The sequence below is a fragment of the Ursus americanus genome, chromosome 22 (assembly GCF_024610735.1).
Source record: "Ursus americanus isolate L20-20 chromosome 22, mUrsAme1.1.p, whole genome shotgun sequence".
Classification (NCBI taxonomy): domain Eukaryota; kingdom Metazoa; phylum Chordata; class Mammalia; order Carnivora; family Ursidae; genus Ursus; species Ursus americanus.
In genome coordinates this window covers 25,400,850-25,416,458 of record NC_142148.1, presented here as the reverse complement: position 1 = coordinate 25,416,458, position 15,609 = coordinate 25,400,850, and the positions used below count along the sequence as shown (strand labels likewise).

Here is a 15,609-nt window from a genome sequence, read left to right as displayed (position 1 = left end):
GCTTTTGTGTCTTCTTTTCATCCATTCTTACTTAATGCTCATCACAGTCTTTTTCCTCACAGTTCTGACATCCTTCTCCGGCAGTAATTACTTCTGGCGTGACTACTGCATTAGTCTTTCAATACTTGTCTGTTTTTCACATTCTTTGCATCTGTGATGCAGTTTTCAAACTGCTGTCAGAATGATGCTAAAGCATTACTCTGATAATGTCACTGCAGTGCTTTTCAGTGCCTGTGGCAGTGGGATTCACGTTTTATGTATTATTCCCCTGGGGCACCTGGGTATCTCAGTTGTTTAGGGGTCTGACTTTTGGTTTCAGCTCCAGTGGTGATCTTAGGGTCGTGGGATAGAGCCCCCAGCCAGGCTTCACACTCAGTGCGGAATCTGCTTGGGATTCTCTCTCTCCTCTCTCTCTCTGCCCCTCTCCCCACTCACGCAAGCACGTGCGCACACACGCTCTCTAAGAAATAAATAAATAAAATCTTTAAAAAGTTATCCCCCTAATGGTAATAAAAATGTTTGAGTTTACATCCTCAGTGTATATATACTTTTTTATACATTATAACTGGGTATAAGTTAGCGTATAGTCTTTTATAATATGTCCAATGAGAAATACACTCTAAAACAGAAATTTAAAAATTATGGTATATTTAAAAAAATAATTCATTAACATTAAAGTGTATTAATGATAGAGGATATATTATATTTCAATTAGTCTTATACTTTTGGATAGTTTGGGCTAACTTCTTTTCAGGTCTAATATGCTCATCATTGATTTTACTTTTAAACATACCTGATGAAGAGCTTATATATTTGGGGTAAAAATGTCAGTCCTGCTGTTTTCTGGGTGTCCTTTGTACTCTCATATGACATCATCATCACTCACATTTTTAGTGTTATCTCAGATCTGCTGTTTCTTTATGGTAATGTTTTTAAGCCTGATTAAAACTAGATAAGAAAGTTGTTTATCTAACAAGGCATATTAAACATGTTGAGAACAAGTTAAGTGACTTTCAGAATACTGAATGTGAAGTAGGACTGACATAGGAATTGAGAAGGGGCAGCAGTGTCAATCCATATACTAAATACGTGAAGCTTCATTTCTTTTATTTTTAGATTAAGAATGTGTGTGTGTGTGTGTGTGTACATTTCCTTGTGGCATTACTGGCCCCATCAGTAGATTCATTTCTGCCTGATCATTGAGCCCCTCCTGATTATTCCATATGGCTAAGTATTTTATGTGTGTTGTGTCCATTAGCTTTTGCTCTGTAACCATTCCAAAACTTGGTGCCTTAAAACAATTGTATACTTAACTCACAATTCCTTGTGAGAGTTGGTTGGATGAGCTGGTTTTTTTGGTCTGGCCTGGGTCAGATTATCTGAGGTGATTTGGGCTGGGCTCTCATGTATCTGGTCAGCTGGAGGGATGGCTGGAGGCTAGATATGTTAGGCAGAATTCTAAGATGATCTCTGATAACCCGTGTCTTTCTGTTATCTCTTTATCTGGCATGGGGGTGAGAACTTCAGGTTGCTTCTCACAATAGAATGTGGCAAAGGCAAAGAGATTTTATAGGTGTAATTAAAGTCCCGGGTCAGATGACTTTAAGTCAGCTCAAAGAAGGATTATCTTGAGTTGGTCTGACCCAGTCAGGCAAGCCCTTTTTTAAAAGAGGACTTGGAGGTCTTGATGGAAGAACTGAACAATTCTTGCTTACTTTGAAGAAGCAAGCTGCCATATTGTGAGAGGGCCATATCACAAGAACTGTGGGGATCTTTAGGAGCTGAATTCAGGCCCCAGCTGACAGCCAGTAAGAAATTTACCTTAGTCCTACAACTGTAAGAAATTGTTTTCTGCTAATAGCCATGTGAGCTTGGAAAAGGACCCTGAGCTGTAGAAAAGAAAGCAGCTTGGTTGACACTTTGATTTGAAACTTAATGAGCCCCTGAGCAGAAGACCCAGCTAAACCATGCTCAGACCCCTCACCTCTGGAAACTTGAGAAAATAATAAATGTGTGTTGTTTTATGTCACTAACTTTGTGGTAATTTGTTACACGACTATAAAATTCATCTGCTGGATAGTCTAGGATAGCCTTATTACAATTTTATACTTTTCAGAATGGAATAGAATCATATAATATGTTCCCTTTTGAGATTGGTGTTTTTCACTCAGCATAGTACTTGAGATCTATCCACATTGTTATGTTTATCAATACCATTTCTTTTATTGTTGAACTGGTATTCCATTTTATGAATATACCACAAGTGGTATATCAATTCTTCCATTGAGGAACATTTGAGTTGTTACTAGTTTGGGGCTGTTACATATAAAGCCACTGTGAAAATTCGTGTACAGGTTTCAGTGTGAAAGTGTTTTTATCTCTAGGATAAATACCTGTGAGTGGAATTGCTGGGTAATATCTAAGTTTAGCTCTGTGAGAAACTGCCACACTTTTTTTCCAAAGTGGGAGTACAGTTTTTAATTCCCACTAATGATGCTATGAGTTGTTGGTGCTTTCTCAGCAGCACTTGGTATTAACAATGTTTTTTCTTCTATCCATTCTAATAAATGCTGGGTAATCTTGCAAGACTTAATTTGCATTTACTTAATGGGTAATGGTGTTCAGTATCTTTTCATGTACTTACATTCTATTTCAGTATCTTTTGGTGTACTTTACATTCAGGTCTTCTGTTTCTTTTTTTCTTTTTTTATTTATTTATTCGACAGAGATAGAGACAGCCAGCGAAAGAGGGAACACAAACAGGGGGAGTGGGAGAGGAAGAAGCAGGCTCATAGCGGAAGAGCCTGATGTGGGGCTCGATCCCATAACGCCGGGATCACTCCCTGAGCCGAAGGCAGACGCTTAACCGCTGTGCCACCCAGGCGCCCCTCAGGTCTTCTGTTTCTTAAGATTTTATTTACTTACTTGAGAGAGAGTGAGAGAGCACAAGCCAGGGGAGCAGCAGAGGGAGAGGGAGAAGCAGGCTCCCATCTGAGCAAGGAGCTGGAAGCAGGGCTCGATCCCAGGACCCTGAGATCATGACCTGAGCTGAAGGCAGATGCTTAACCGACTGAGCCACCCAGGCATCCCTATGTTCAAGTCTTTTGTTCATTTTCTGATTGGGTTGCTTTGTTATTATTGAATATATAGAGTTGTTGAAATACAAATTATTTGTTGGATATGTGATTTGCAGATATTTTTTCCAGCCTTTTGGCTTATCTTTTTATTTTCTTAAGAGCGTCTTTTATAGAGTAAAAGTTTTGAATCTTGATGAAGTCTAATTTATTGATTTTAAAATTTTAATTTAGTGGTGCCTTGCTGGCTCAATTGGTGGAGTGTGTGACTCTTGATCTCGAGGTCATGAGTTTGAGCCTCATGTTGGGTGTAGAGGTTACTTAAAATTAAGATCTTTAGGGGCACCTGGGTGGCTCAGTCGTTGAGCGTTTGCCTTCGGCTCAGGGCGTGATCCCGGAGTCCTGGGATCGAGTCCCACATCAGGCTCCTCCGCTGGGAGCCTGCTTCTTCCTCGCCCACTCCCCCTGCTTGTGTTCCCTCTCTCACTGGCTGGCTCCCTCTCTGTGAAATAAATAAATAAAATCTTTTAAAAAAATAAATAAATAAAATCTTTTTTTAAAAGTGCAAAATTTTTATTTTATAGGTTTTTTTGTGTTTGTGTGTCATGTATAAGAACTTTGTCTAACTCTAGATAAAATTTTTCTTATATTCTAGAAGTCTTATTTTTTTTTAAGATTTAATTTTTAAGTAATTTTACATCCAGTGTGGAGCTTGAACGCCCCAAGATCAAGAGTTGCATGCTCCACTCACTGAGCCAGTTGGGCACCCGTAAGAGTTTTATATTTTACATTTACGTCTGTTACTCCTTTTGAGTTAATTTTTGAATTAGGTGTAAAGTCACATCAAAGTTCATTTTTTGCCTATTGGATGGCCACTTGTTAAATTACCATTTATTTGTGAAGACTATCCTTTCTCCATTAAATTGCTTTTACAGCTCTGTCAAAAATCAGTTGGCCATATTTTGTAAAAGGTTTTACTTTTGGACTCTGTTCCATTTACCTATATGTCTGTTCCTCTGTCGGTACCATGCTACTTCGATGAGTGTTGTAGTGCCGTATGATAGGATGTAAAAGCAGGTGGTATGATTCCTTCAACTTTTATTATTTTTCAAAATTGTTTCAGCTGTTCTGATTTTTTTGCCTTTCCATGTAGAATCATCCTATATCTACAAGTTTGTTTTTTGCTGAGGTTTTCATAGTAAATACATTTCAACCAGCAGATCAGTTTGGGGAGAATTGACATCTGACTATGTTGAGACTTCCAGTCTGTGGATCTAGTATGTTTTTTTATTTGTTTAGATCATCTTTGATATTTTCATGAGCATTTTGTAGTTTAGGGTACAGATTTTGCATGTTTTGTTAGTTCTGTACCTCAGTATTTAATTTTTTGGGAAGCTATTATAAATGGTATTGTGCTTTTAATTTTGGTTTCTAACTGTGGATTGCCTGCATATAGCAGTATTGATTTTTATGTGTTGACCTATGTCCTGAAGAATTTGATAAACTTAATTAGTAGTTGTAGTGATTGTTTGGGATTTTTTATTAGACCATCATGTCATCTGTGGAAAGGGCCAGTTTTATATATTCTTTCTGATTTGTGTGCCTTTTATTTTAATAGTTCTCCTGACTGATTTCACTGGCTAACATTTCAGGCTCTATGTTGAATAGGAGTGGTGAGAGTGGATATCTTTGCCTTCTTCCCAGTCTTCAAGGGAAAGCATTCAGTTTTTCACCTTTGGTATGATGTTAGCTGTGGATATTTTGTAGATATTTTGCTGTTTATCAAGTTGAGCAAGTTCCCTTCTGTTCCTAGTTTGTTGAAAGCTTTTATCATGAATGTGTGTTGAATTTTCTCAGTAACTTTTCTGCATTAATAGAAATGATCATGTTTTTCTTCATGTCTCATTGTTTTAGTTTACATTTTTTTCTGATGATAAATGATTATGAATACATTTTTGCGTGTTTATTGACCATTTTTGTCATCTTCCTATTCGAATGTTTATTGTTTTGCCCATTGGAAAAAAAAATTTTTATTTTGTAACATTGATAAGCTTTCAGAAAAGTTTTTAAGTACAGAACAAAGAACTTCTTTTTTCTGTATTTAGAATTATACCTTTATTTTTTTATAATAATTTTTTATTATGTTATGTTAGTCACCATATAGTATATCCTTAGTTTTTGGTATAATGTTCCATGATTCATTAAGAAATACACCTTTATTAACTGAGTGTTAATACTTTAGAGTTCCATTATACCTTTACAGCCCCATTTAGAGCCCCATTATACCTTTATTCCTGAGCGTTAATACTTCAATGTGTACGTGATATTTGCTACAGTGGAAGAATTGATATTGTTAAAATGTTCATGTTGCTCAAAGTAGTGTACAGATTCAGTGTAATCCCTATCAAACTACCAGTAGCATTTTTCATAAAACTAGAAGAAATAATACTAAAATTTGTGTGGAACCACAAAAGATCCTGAATAGCCAAAGCAGTTTCGAGAAAGAAAGGCAAAGCTAGAGGTATCACAATTCCAGATTTCAAGATCTATACTACAGAGCTGTAATAATCAAAACAGTGTGGTCCCGGCACAAAAACAGGTACATAGATCAGTGGAACAGAATAGAGAGCCCAGAAATAAATCCACATTATATGGTCAGTTAATCTACAACAAAGAAGGCAAGAATATACAATGCGAAAAAGACAGCCTCTTCAACAAATTGTGATGGGAAAACTGGACAGCTACATGCAGAAGAGTGAAACTGGAGTACTTTTTAACACCATACACAAAAATTAACTCAAAATATACACAAAAATAAACTCAAAATAGATTAAAGATCTAAATGTGAGACCTGAAACCATAAAAATCCTAAAAATGTCTCCTATGGCAAGGGAAACAAAAGCAAAAATAAACTATCAGTATTATATCGAAATAAAAAGCTTTTGCACAGTGAAGGAAACAAAACAGAAAGACATCCCACTGAATGGGAGAAGATATTTGCAAATGATATATCTGATAAGGGGTTAATATCCAAAATATATGAAGAACTTATGTACAACTCAACACCAAAAAAAAAAAAAAAATCCAATTAAAAAATGGGCAGAGAACCTGAATAGATTTTTTTCCCCCCAAAGGAGACATCCAGATGGCACACAGATACGTGAAAAGATGCTCAACGTCACTCATCATCAGGGGCACCTGGGCGGCTCAGTCAGTTGAGCGTTCAACTCTTGCTTTTGTCTAAGGTCATGATCTGGGGTCCTGGGATCAAACCCTGTGTTGGGCTCCCTGCTCAGCAGGGAGTCTACTTGAGATTCTCTGTCTCCCTCTCCCCCTCACCCCCGTGTTCTCTCTCTCTCTCTCTCTCTCTCTCTCAAATAAATAACATCTTTTCAAAAAATCCATCACTCATCATCAGGGAAATGCAAATCAGAACCACAATGATAAACCACTTTACACCTGTCAGAATGGCTAAAATCAAAAAGACAAGAAATAAGTTGATGAAGATGTTGAGAAAACCCTCATACACTGTTGGTGGAAGTGTAAACTGGTACAGCCACTGTGGAAAACAGTATGGTGATTCCTTAAAAAATTAAAATTTGAAATGCCATATGATTCAGTAATTCCATTCTTGGGTGTTTACCCAAAGAAAACAAAAACAGTAATTTGAAAAAATATACACACCCCTGTGTTCATTGCATTATTATTTACAATACCTAAGATATGGAAGCAAACTAAGTGTCCATCAATAGATGAATGGATAAGGAAGATGTACACATATATACACACACATATGCGATAGAATATTATGCAGTCATAAAAAAGGATGCGATCATGCTATTTGAAACAACATGGTTGGACTTAGAGGGTATAATGCTAAGTGAAGTAACTCAGAATGAGAAAGACAAATACCATATGATTTCACTCATGTGTAATAAAAAAAAAATGAATAAACAAAAACAGAATCAGACCTAATAAATACAGAGAACAAACTGATGCTTGCCAGAGGGGAGAGGAGTTGGGGGCAGAATGGGTGAAGGGGAGTGGGAGATACAGGCTTCCAGTTATGGAATGAGTAAGTCATGGGAATAAAAAGCACAGCATAAGGAGCAAAATCAGTGATATTGTTTTTTTTTTTTTTTTTTTAAGAGTTATTTATTTATTTATTAGACAGAGAGAGACAGCCAGTGAGAGAGGGAACACAGCAGGGGGAGCGGGAGAGTAAGAAGCAGGCTCCTAGCGGAGGAGCCTGACGTGGGACTCGATCCCGGAACGGCGGGATCACGCCCTGAGCCGAAGGCAGACGCTTAACGACTGAGCCACCCAGGCGCCCCAAAATCAGTGATATTGTAATAGTGATGTATGGTAATAGATGGTAGGTACACTTGTAAACATAGCATAGTGTATATAAACTTGTATATAAACTGTTTTGTACATCTGAAACTAATGTAACATTGTGTGTCAGCTAGACTCAGGAAAAAAAAAAAGGATGTCTACTACATGTCCATAATACATCCATCCAATTCAGAGAATTAATTTGAGACATTTTTATCATCTAATCAACAGATTCCATTAAAGTTCTGCTGAATGTCCCTGTAATGTCCTTTATGCCTAAAGGATCTAGTTCAGAATTACATGTTACCTGTAGTTGTCATAAGTGTTTGGTCTCCTTCAGTGTAGAACAGTTCTTTCATCTTTCTTTGACTTTCGTGACCTTGACTCTTTTGAAGATTACAAACCAGTTATTTCATAGAATGCTATTCAGTTTGGGTTTTCTTAGGTTTTCTCATGATTAGATTCAGCTTATGTGTCTTCATCAGTTGTATCAGAGAAGCGTTGCTGTGTTTTTAGTGCATCCTGTCAGATGGCTCATTATTTCAGCTTGTCCTATTAATAGTGTCCACTTTTATCACTTGGTTAAGGTAGCATCTGCTAGGCTTAATCACTGTAAAACTCCTCTCTTTCCCCTGGGGAACTCTAATATCCCATTCTCCTTCTAAATTTCAGTTTATTTATATTTAGGTAAAATCATGGTTTTCTATTTTATTCAGTGGGTTATAATCTATTATTACTTATTTAGGTGTTCAGATTGTTTCCAGTTTGGCTGCTAGGGCTTTTGTCAATCTGGCTTCTGTGTCCCTTTGACATACTCCCATCATTCTTGGAGTAGCTCTTGCCGGAAAGGTGATGTAGGTTCACTTTGTTCTTTCCTTGCCCCAGCTTTCAGTATTAGACATTTCTCCATGGAGCCCTGCTTCTTTTAGTATATAATGGTATTCAGAAGCCAAGATTTAGGTTCTAGATGTGCTTGCTGCTATTGAGGTGTTGCTGATACCAGTTCCTCCCAGGGAGAAGAGGCTAAGGGAAATTTGGGTGTATTCATGTACATATACGTACATGCAGTTATCTGTATTTATGTCTGGCTTTATCTGAACATGTTAAAAACCATGAGCTTATACCAGTACCACAAATTCTAATGTAAGCCCAGAGGGTTCATTCTAAAGTTTTCTCCTTTTCCATATTTGTAACTACCTTCTCCAGCAGTAAGAAATCTAGCTCCTATTTTTCCTGTTATTTAATATATTTACTTGTTTAATCCTTCCATCCTCTTATATAATTAATCTCCTTCCCCATCACTATTGCTGCCTTTCCCTGATGGAGATGTCCTCTTTATCCCTCTTGGACTCTAACACCCTATATTGGACTGGTTCCCCAGGGATGATTGCCTCACCTTCTTCAGGCTCTGATTGCCCACAGCAGTGCCCTCGTATAAATGCCCTCCTCACCCAGCTTGGCTTTGATACGCTGCCCCTTGTCATTCCTTATTGGGGCATTTTATCCTTCTTGAGCTGTGACTCAACAGAGTCAACACCATGCCACCCTTGTGCATGCAGACCTTCTGTGCTCCTCTTGGGGTCTGATACCCTACTATCATACTCAGGGCTCCTCCTCTTCTCCTGATGTAAGGAAAGATTAGTTTGGGGAAGAATATGCAGCTTCTCCCTTTTAAAAAAAATAGTTTGTCCTGGGGCATCTGGGTGGCTCAGTCAGTTAGGTGTCCGGCTCTTGGTTTTGGCTCAGGTCGTGATCTCGCAGTCATGGGATAGAGCCCTGCATCTGCCTCTGAGCTCAGTTTGGAGTTTGCTTCAGATTCTCTCTCCCTCTCCCTCCCACTCACTGTCTCTCTCAAATAAAATAAATAAATATAATCTTTTTTAAAAAGTTTGGTTTTTTTTTTGTAGAATTTAAAATATATATATACTTGGATACAAGTCCTTTGTCAGATATATGTATTGCAAATATTTTTTTTCCAGTTTGTTGGCTGCCTTTTTATTTTTATTAAGGTGTCTGTGATTAGAAGTTTTCAATTTTGAAAAAGTCATTAAGAAATATATAGTTAATGTTTTTAGAAATCTATCCAATAACAATTAATTAATTAATTAATTAAAGTAGGCTTCATGCCCAGCATAGAGCCCAGTGCAGGTACCCTGAGATCAAGACCTGAGCTGAGACCAAGAGTTAGACACTTAACCAGCTGAACCACTCAGGCACCCCAACACAGAAATATTGTATTGTATTTCCTTCTAGAAACTTTACATTTTTGGCTCTGACATTGAGGTTTATGATCCAAATTAATTGTTGAGTGTAATTTGAGATAGTGGTTTAAGTTTGTATTTTCCTTTGTCTGGTTGTTTCAGCCTTATTTAATGACTTGCCTTTCCCCCTTGAATAGTCTTGGTGCCTTTGTCAAAAATGGACTGTATGTATGTAGATATGTTTTGATACTCTCCTGTTCCACTGGTCTATTTAACTTTATACCAATATCCTTACCCTCTTGATTTTAATAAGTCAAGAAATCATGTAGTGTTATTAGTAGTGTGAATCTTATAACTTTTTCAAGATTGTTTTGACTGTTCCTGGTCCTTTTAGTTTTCATATAAATTTTAAAATCAACTTGTTAGTTTTTCCCAAAAACAATGCCTATTGGGGTTGCATTGAATCTATAGATTAATTTGTAGATATTTCTAGATATTTGTAATTAATTAACATTTTAACATTGATTGTTAAATGTTAAATGTTAACATTTAACATTTTAACATTTAACATTTTACATTTTAACATTTAACAATGTTAACATTTAACATTTTAACATTGATTTCCCCCCCCCATCCATGAACATGGTATATCTTTCCATTGATTTAGGTCTTCTTTGATTTTTCTTTCTTTTTAGCAGTGTTTTATAGTTTCCATTGATGTCTTTGCCTGTCTTTTGAAATTTTTAAAGTATTTTTAAATTTTGATGCTATTACAAGTGGAAATGATCTTTAAATTTTTGGGTTTTTTTCTTTAATGTATTCAGTCGATTCTTTTAAAAATTTTTACATAATTTCTCACATTATCATATTTGCTTTGTCATTCTTTGCATATTATTTTTGTTCTGTACCAGAGTAAGTTGCAGACATAATGTCCCTTTATCTCTAAATACTTACTAAAAACAAGGAAATTCTCTTTTATAACCACATTGCATTATCAGAATCAAAGAATTAACATTGACATAGTATTGCTTGCTGGCTAATCTGCATACTTAATTCAAATTTTGCCTATTGTTTTACTAATGCTAATTATAAAATTCTGTTTGAGGGTACATCCAGTCCTGGATCACATGGTGCATTTTTGTGTCAAGTCTCTTTCATTTCCTTTAATCTGGAAAAGTTCCCACAAATTTTGTCTTTTGTGACCTTATTATTTTTTGAGTACAGGTCATTTACTTTCTTTTTTTTTGTTGTTTTAAACAAGAAGTTTCTTTAAACAACAAGATGCTTGACTTGAAGGGAAAGCTATCTTAAGATTCATTTCTTTTAGAGTAATTTATCCCTACTTAAAGACAGATTGCTGTGTGTGTAACAGTTATGTACAAAAATGTTATAAAATTGTCCTTGGTTTTACAATGATAAATGAAAAACATTAAAATTCTACAACCGAACAAGGAGTGCAAGGATTTTTATGTCCTTTTTTGTTTGTTTTAACAGAGCAAAATAACTTACTGGACTGTAAAGATAAGAGCTGAATGAGCATGCTACTAATGGAGAAGGGGGTATTCTCACAGAAGCCGTATTTTTCCCCACCCCATCTGTGCTTTATGTTGATCAAAATAAACCATTAGCCATTTAGTTAAGAAAAAAACCCAGTATGCTTGTGCACATCCTGGTTACTTTATGTACAATAAGGAGTGGGGAAGGGGCAAATGAAAGAATCGAGAAAACTGTATCACAGTAGTCAGGATGTGGTGGAACCAAATTGCGGTTTTCTCATTGAGAATGTCTTCTTGGTCTGTAGAAACAGAGTTTTAGAGTAAAGTAACGGGTTCCCTTCTTAGTAGACGCCTGTCTGCTTCTGGAACACATCAGGGGTATCTTCATCCTCCATTTCCCGCTCTGCAGGTGTGTCTGTTTCGTGGATTGGCTGCCCATGAAATCGGAATCTGATCTGCCTCGTTGACAAGCCCTGTCGTTGACAATGGGCTTTCATGAGTTTACTAAGTGGTTTATGCCTTTTAAAGTGCACTGCAGAACCATCCTGCCCCACCACATTCAAGTTAATATGATCGTTGTTCTCAGTCTTGACTCCATTCCTTGGGCGTTTTGATGGTCATGGCGAGCGCTGGAGTCTTTTCAGGTGTCGCTTCACCAAAGAGGTACCGGGCCCACGCCAAACAAGCACACAGGCAGCACCAGGAGTGGCAGAAGGGCCGTTTACTTTCTAGAAAGCTCCCCAGTCTGGATTTGTCTGATGTTTTTTCATTATTAGATTCAAGTAATAAGTTTTTGACAGAAGTATTTCAGAAATGATGTCCTTCTCAGTGCATTAGGAGACAAATGACTTCTTTATGTCTGATTTCTCATAATAACTTCAGTCACTTGGTTGAGGTGGTGTCTGCCGTTTTCTCCACTGTAAATAAGAATTATCTTGTGAGGAGATACTTTGAGTTCATATAATTAGTCTCATCTAACTTTCATCCACTAGTTTTAGCATTCCCTGATGAATGAGTCCTGCCTGAAACAGTCTCTATCTGATGGTTGTCAGGTGGCGATTTTTAAGTCATTTGACATTTATTAATTGGCATTTTGCAGTAAGGAAGAGCCTTCTTTTTTCCCTCATTTGTTTATTCATTATGGATTTATGGATTCTTATTTTGCTATTGAGTTATTTGTTACCGTCATTAGCTTTAATGCACGAATTGTGCAAAGGTGGCCAGTGGGACTCCCTTTACCAATGGCTTTTGTGTCCTGACAGGTCCCCCTCATTCTGAACATTTTTTTTACTTTTTTGGTTTCTGGCCCAGCAAGATGTCTGTGCTTATTAGCTTATATTTTCTAGCCCCAGCTTTGGAATCAGCCATTTTCCCACAGAACTCAGGGTCCTCTTAGTTCAGAATAGTGTACATGTAGACATCTATGTCTGTTTCTGTATTTGACTGTCTTTACATATGCTGGTTCATAGTGATACCTCAATTCCAGTCTCTTGCTGCAGGGTTCATTCTAGCTTTACCTCTTTCCATATTTATAACTTGCTACTCCAGTAGTGAAAATCCTGGCTCGCATTATCTACTTTACGTCTCATCATTTGCTCAGTTCAGAATAAACATTTAATGGTTTCAGAATTTCAAGCCCATTCCACTGTGAAAAACAAATCTATTAAAAGGAGAGCTCACTGTTTATAGTTTATTTAGTTCTTGAGCCCAAGTGTACATAGTTAAAATAGCCTGTTCAGAAAGTTCCTTCGGGCTAGATCCACCTCTGCCTTCCTTCAGTGTGGTTATGTCAGTCATTTGAAATGCTTTAAAATTTTCTGCTAATAGCACAGTACTTTGTCGTCTCAAGGCTCTGGGAAAACAGGCGCTCTCACACATTGCTGTTAGGAATACAAATCCATGCAACCTTTTTTGAGGGGGCTTTGGCATTGTTCACAAAATTACGTTTGCTGTTAACCTTTGACTTGGCATTTCTACTTCAGGAATTTACTCTGAAGAAGATGCACCTTTTTTTTTTTTTTTTTAAGACTTTATTTATTTATTCGACAGAGAGAGAGACAGCCAGCGAGAGAGGGAACACAAGCAGGGGGAGTGGGAGAGGAAGAAGCAGGCTCATAGCGGAGGAGCCTGATGTGGGGCTCGATCCCATAACGCTGGAATCACGCCCTGAGCCGAAGGCAGACGCTTAACCGCTGTGCCACCCAGGTGCCCCTGAAGAAGATGCACCTTTAACAACACAGAAGTACAGATTAATGGGGTTATTCAAGATAGTAGTATTTCTATTTGTGAAATGTTAAAAGCCACCTAAGTGCCTGTACATGGGCTAGTGGGTGTATAAATAAACTTTGGTACATCTGCATCATGGAATTCTATGCAGCTGAGAAGAGAATGAAGACTGTGAAATGATCGATTGCAGGACATATGGTTAAGTGAAAAAAGGAAGTGCAAAATACTGTGTATGGCATGTAACAGGTTTAAGGATAAAGGGGAAATAAAATAGATGTGTATATAATCATTTGTGAAAAAAAAAAAAAAAAAAACCAACCCCGAGAAGAAACTGGAAACTAACGAAATTGGTTACCCAACGGGATGGGTAGGAATGGAACATACAGTTGGGGGTAAAAGGAGGGAAGAGAAGGGATGAGGGCAGTGTCAGTTTCTGAGCATAACCTTTTATGTAGTTTGGGCTTTTATAATCATGCTATTTCACGCACTTAAAAATTAAATAAGTAAAATAACAAAGATGAGGAGTAAAAACCAAAATGGATTACAAACAGAAAAGATGAAGCTAATGCTTCATTCTCCAAAACTGTTTAACAGTGATAAAATTCTTGGTATGGTCAGACACACAGTTTCAGTATTCCTGCTGAAGGTCGGTCTGGGAGCCGTCCTTTCTCCTGTTCCTGGTCTGTTTGTATGGGGTCCAACTGTCCTGAGAAATTTCCCGGGGCACAGAACTTGTAGTGCTAAAACTGGGAAAGTCCCAGGCAAATTGGGGTGAGTTGGTTACTCTGTTAGACATACATCTGTCTGTTTTCCTGGACTTTCCCTTCATCACCACCTTGGGAATTCTTTTCTTCTTTTCACCTGTCTTCTATGATATAGTTTCTTTCCTAGATCTTGTGTGGATATAATTTTTGTTTTAATTTAGTTTGGTTTGTTGTTTATTGTTGTTATTTATTTGTGGAAGAGATTCTCCAGTTACTTCTGAGAACAGATGCATAGGAGGTATATTATTTGAAACTGTACCTATCTTTATCCTGGGTTCCCTATCGGATTCTGGGTTTGACTTAAGAATTTTAAAAGAGGGGCACCTAGCTGGCGCAGTCAGAAGAGTATGCGACTTGATCTTGGGGACATGGGTTTGAGCACCATATTGGGTGTAGAAATTACTTAAATAAATAAAACTTAAAAAAAAAACAATTTAAGAAAATATTACATTCTGGGGCGCCAGGGTGGTGCAGTCAGTTAAACGTCCGACTCTCGGTTTTGGCTCAGGTCGTGATCTCAGAGTCATGAGATTGAGCCCCATGTCGGGCTCTGCGCTCAGTGAGGAGTCTGCTTGAGACTCTCTTTCCCTCCATCTGCCCCTCCCTGCACCCACTGGCACATACTCTCTCTAAAATAAATAAATCTTGAAAGAAAAGAAAAGAGAAAAGAAAAGAAAGGAGGGAGGAAGGGAGGGAGGGAGGAAGGAAGGAAGGAAAGAAAATATTACATTCTCCAAAACTGCTCTTGAGAAGCATGATGCATTCTGATTCCTTTGTGATGTGTTCTCTCTGAATGGAAGATTTTTGTATCTCTTTTTCAATTCTCTTTTCTGAAATTTCATGGTGCAGTGCTGTGGAATGGGTCTTTTTTCATTCATTTTGCAGGGCATTTTGCCTTATTAAATCTGGAAGCTCAGGTCTTTTCATTTTGGGGAAACATCTTATATTTCTGTCTTTTCTGTTTTCTTTAGAACTTGTTTGTTGTGGGACTTTCTTAATGAAACCTATTTTCTTTTTCTTCTGAGTCAGTTCTTTGGGATATAACCTATTGTTGCTGGGAGTTTTGTTTGGTATTACTTTGTGTTTCTAGCAGATTGCTCACGTTCACTGATGTTCCTTTATTTTTTTTAAAGAGCGGTCTGTACTTTTTGTTTTGGGGCTATCTCTTTGAGAGCATACACTGTGAAATCTTCGTTATCTTTGTTTCCTTTCGCATCCTTTTGTTTTTGGTTGCTGTTTCATCTGACAGTTGTGCTCCGATATCTGGTGGCCCTTGATAGGTCGTTCGCGGGGAGAGAACTGGCAGATTCTGGGCTCATGGGCTTGTGGGCACTATTTGTTGGATGTGATGGAGAGTGGGGGCCCGGGTGCTTTTTTTTTTTGAATCTCCAGTTCTCTACCAGAAGGTGTTTTCTGTTAGGCTGGTCACTTTCTGGGAAGAGAAATCCTTTCCTTTCTTGCCAGCTGGCTGAGAGCAGTCTAGGGCTGGGGTTGTAGGGCTACCACTGTGAGG

At 37.6% G+C, this 15,609-nt stretch overlaps 1 protein-coding gene and 1 pseudogene across 5 annotated transcripts in view; one reads left to right on the top strand and one right to left on the bottom strand.

Annotated features, from left to right (window-relative positions):
- The window catches only part of ASXL1 (ASXL transcriptional regulator 1), a 76,012-nt gene that overhangs the window by 39,305 nt on the left and 21,098 nt on the right, over positions 1-15,609 (top strand). The window lies entirely within an intron of this gene.
- Positions 11,415-11,717, bottom strand: LOC123800683 (small ubiquitin-related modifier 2 pseudogene; annotated as a pseudogene).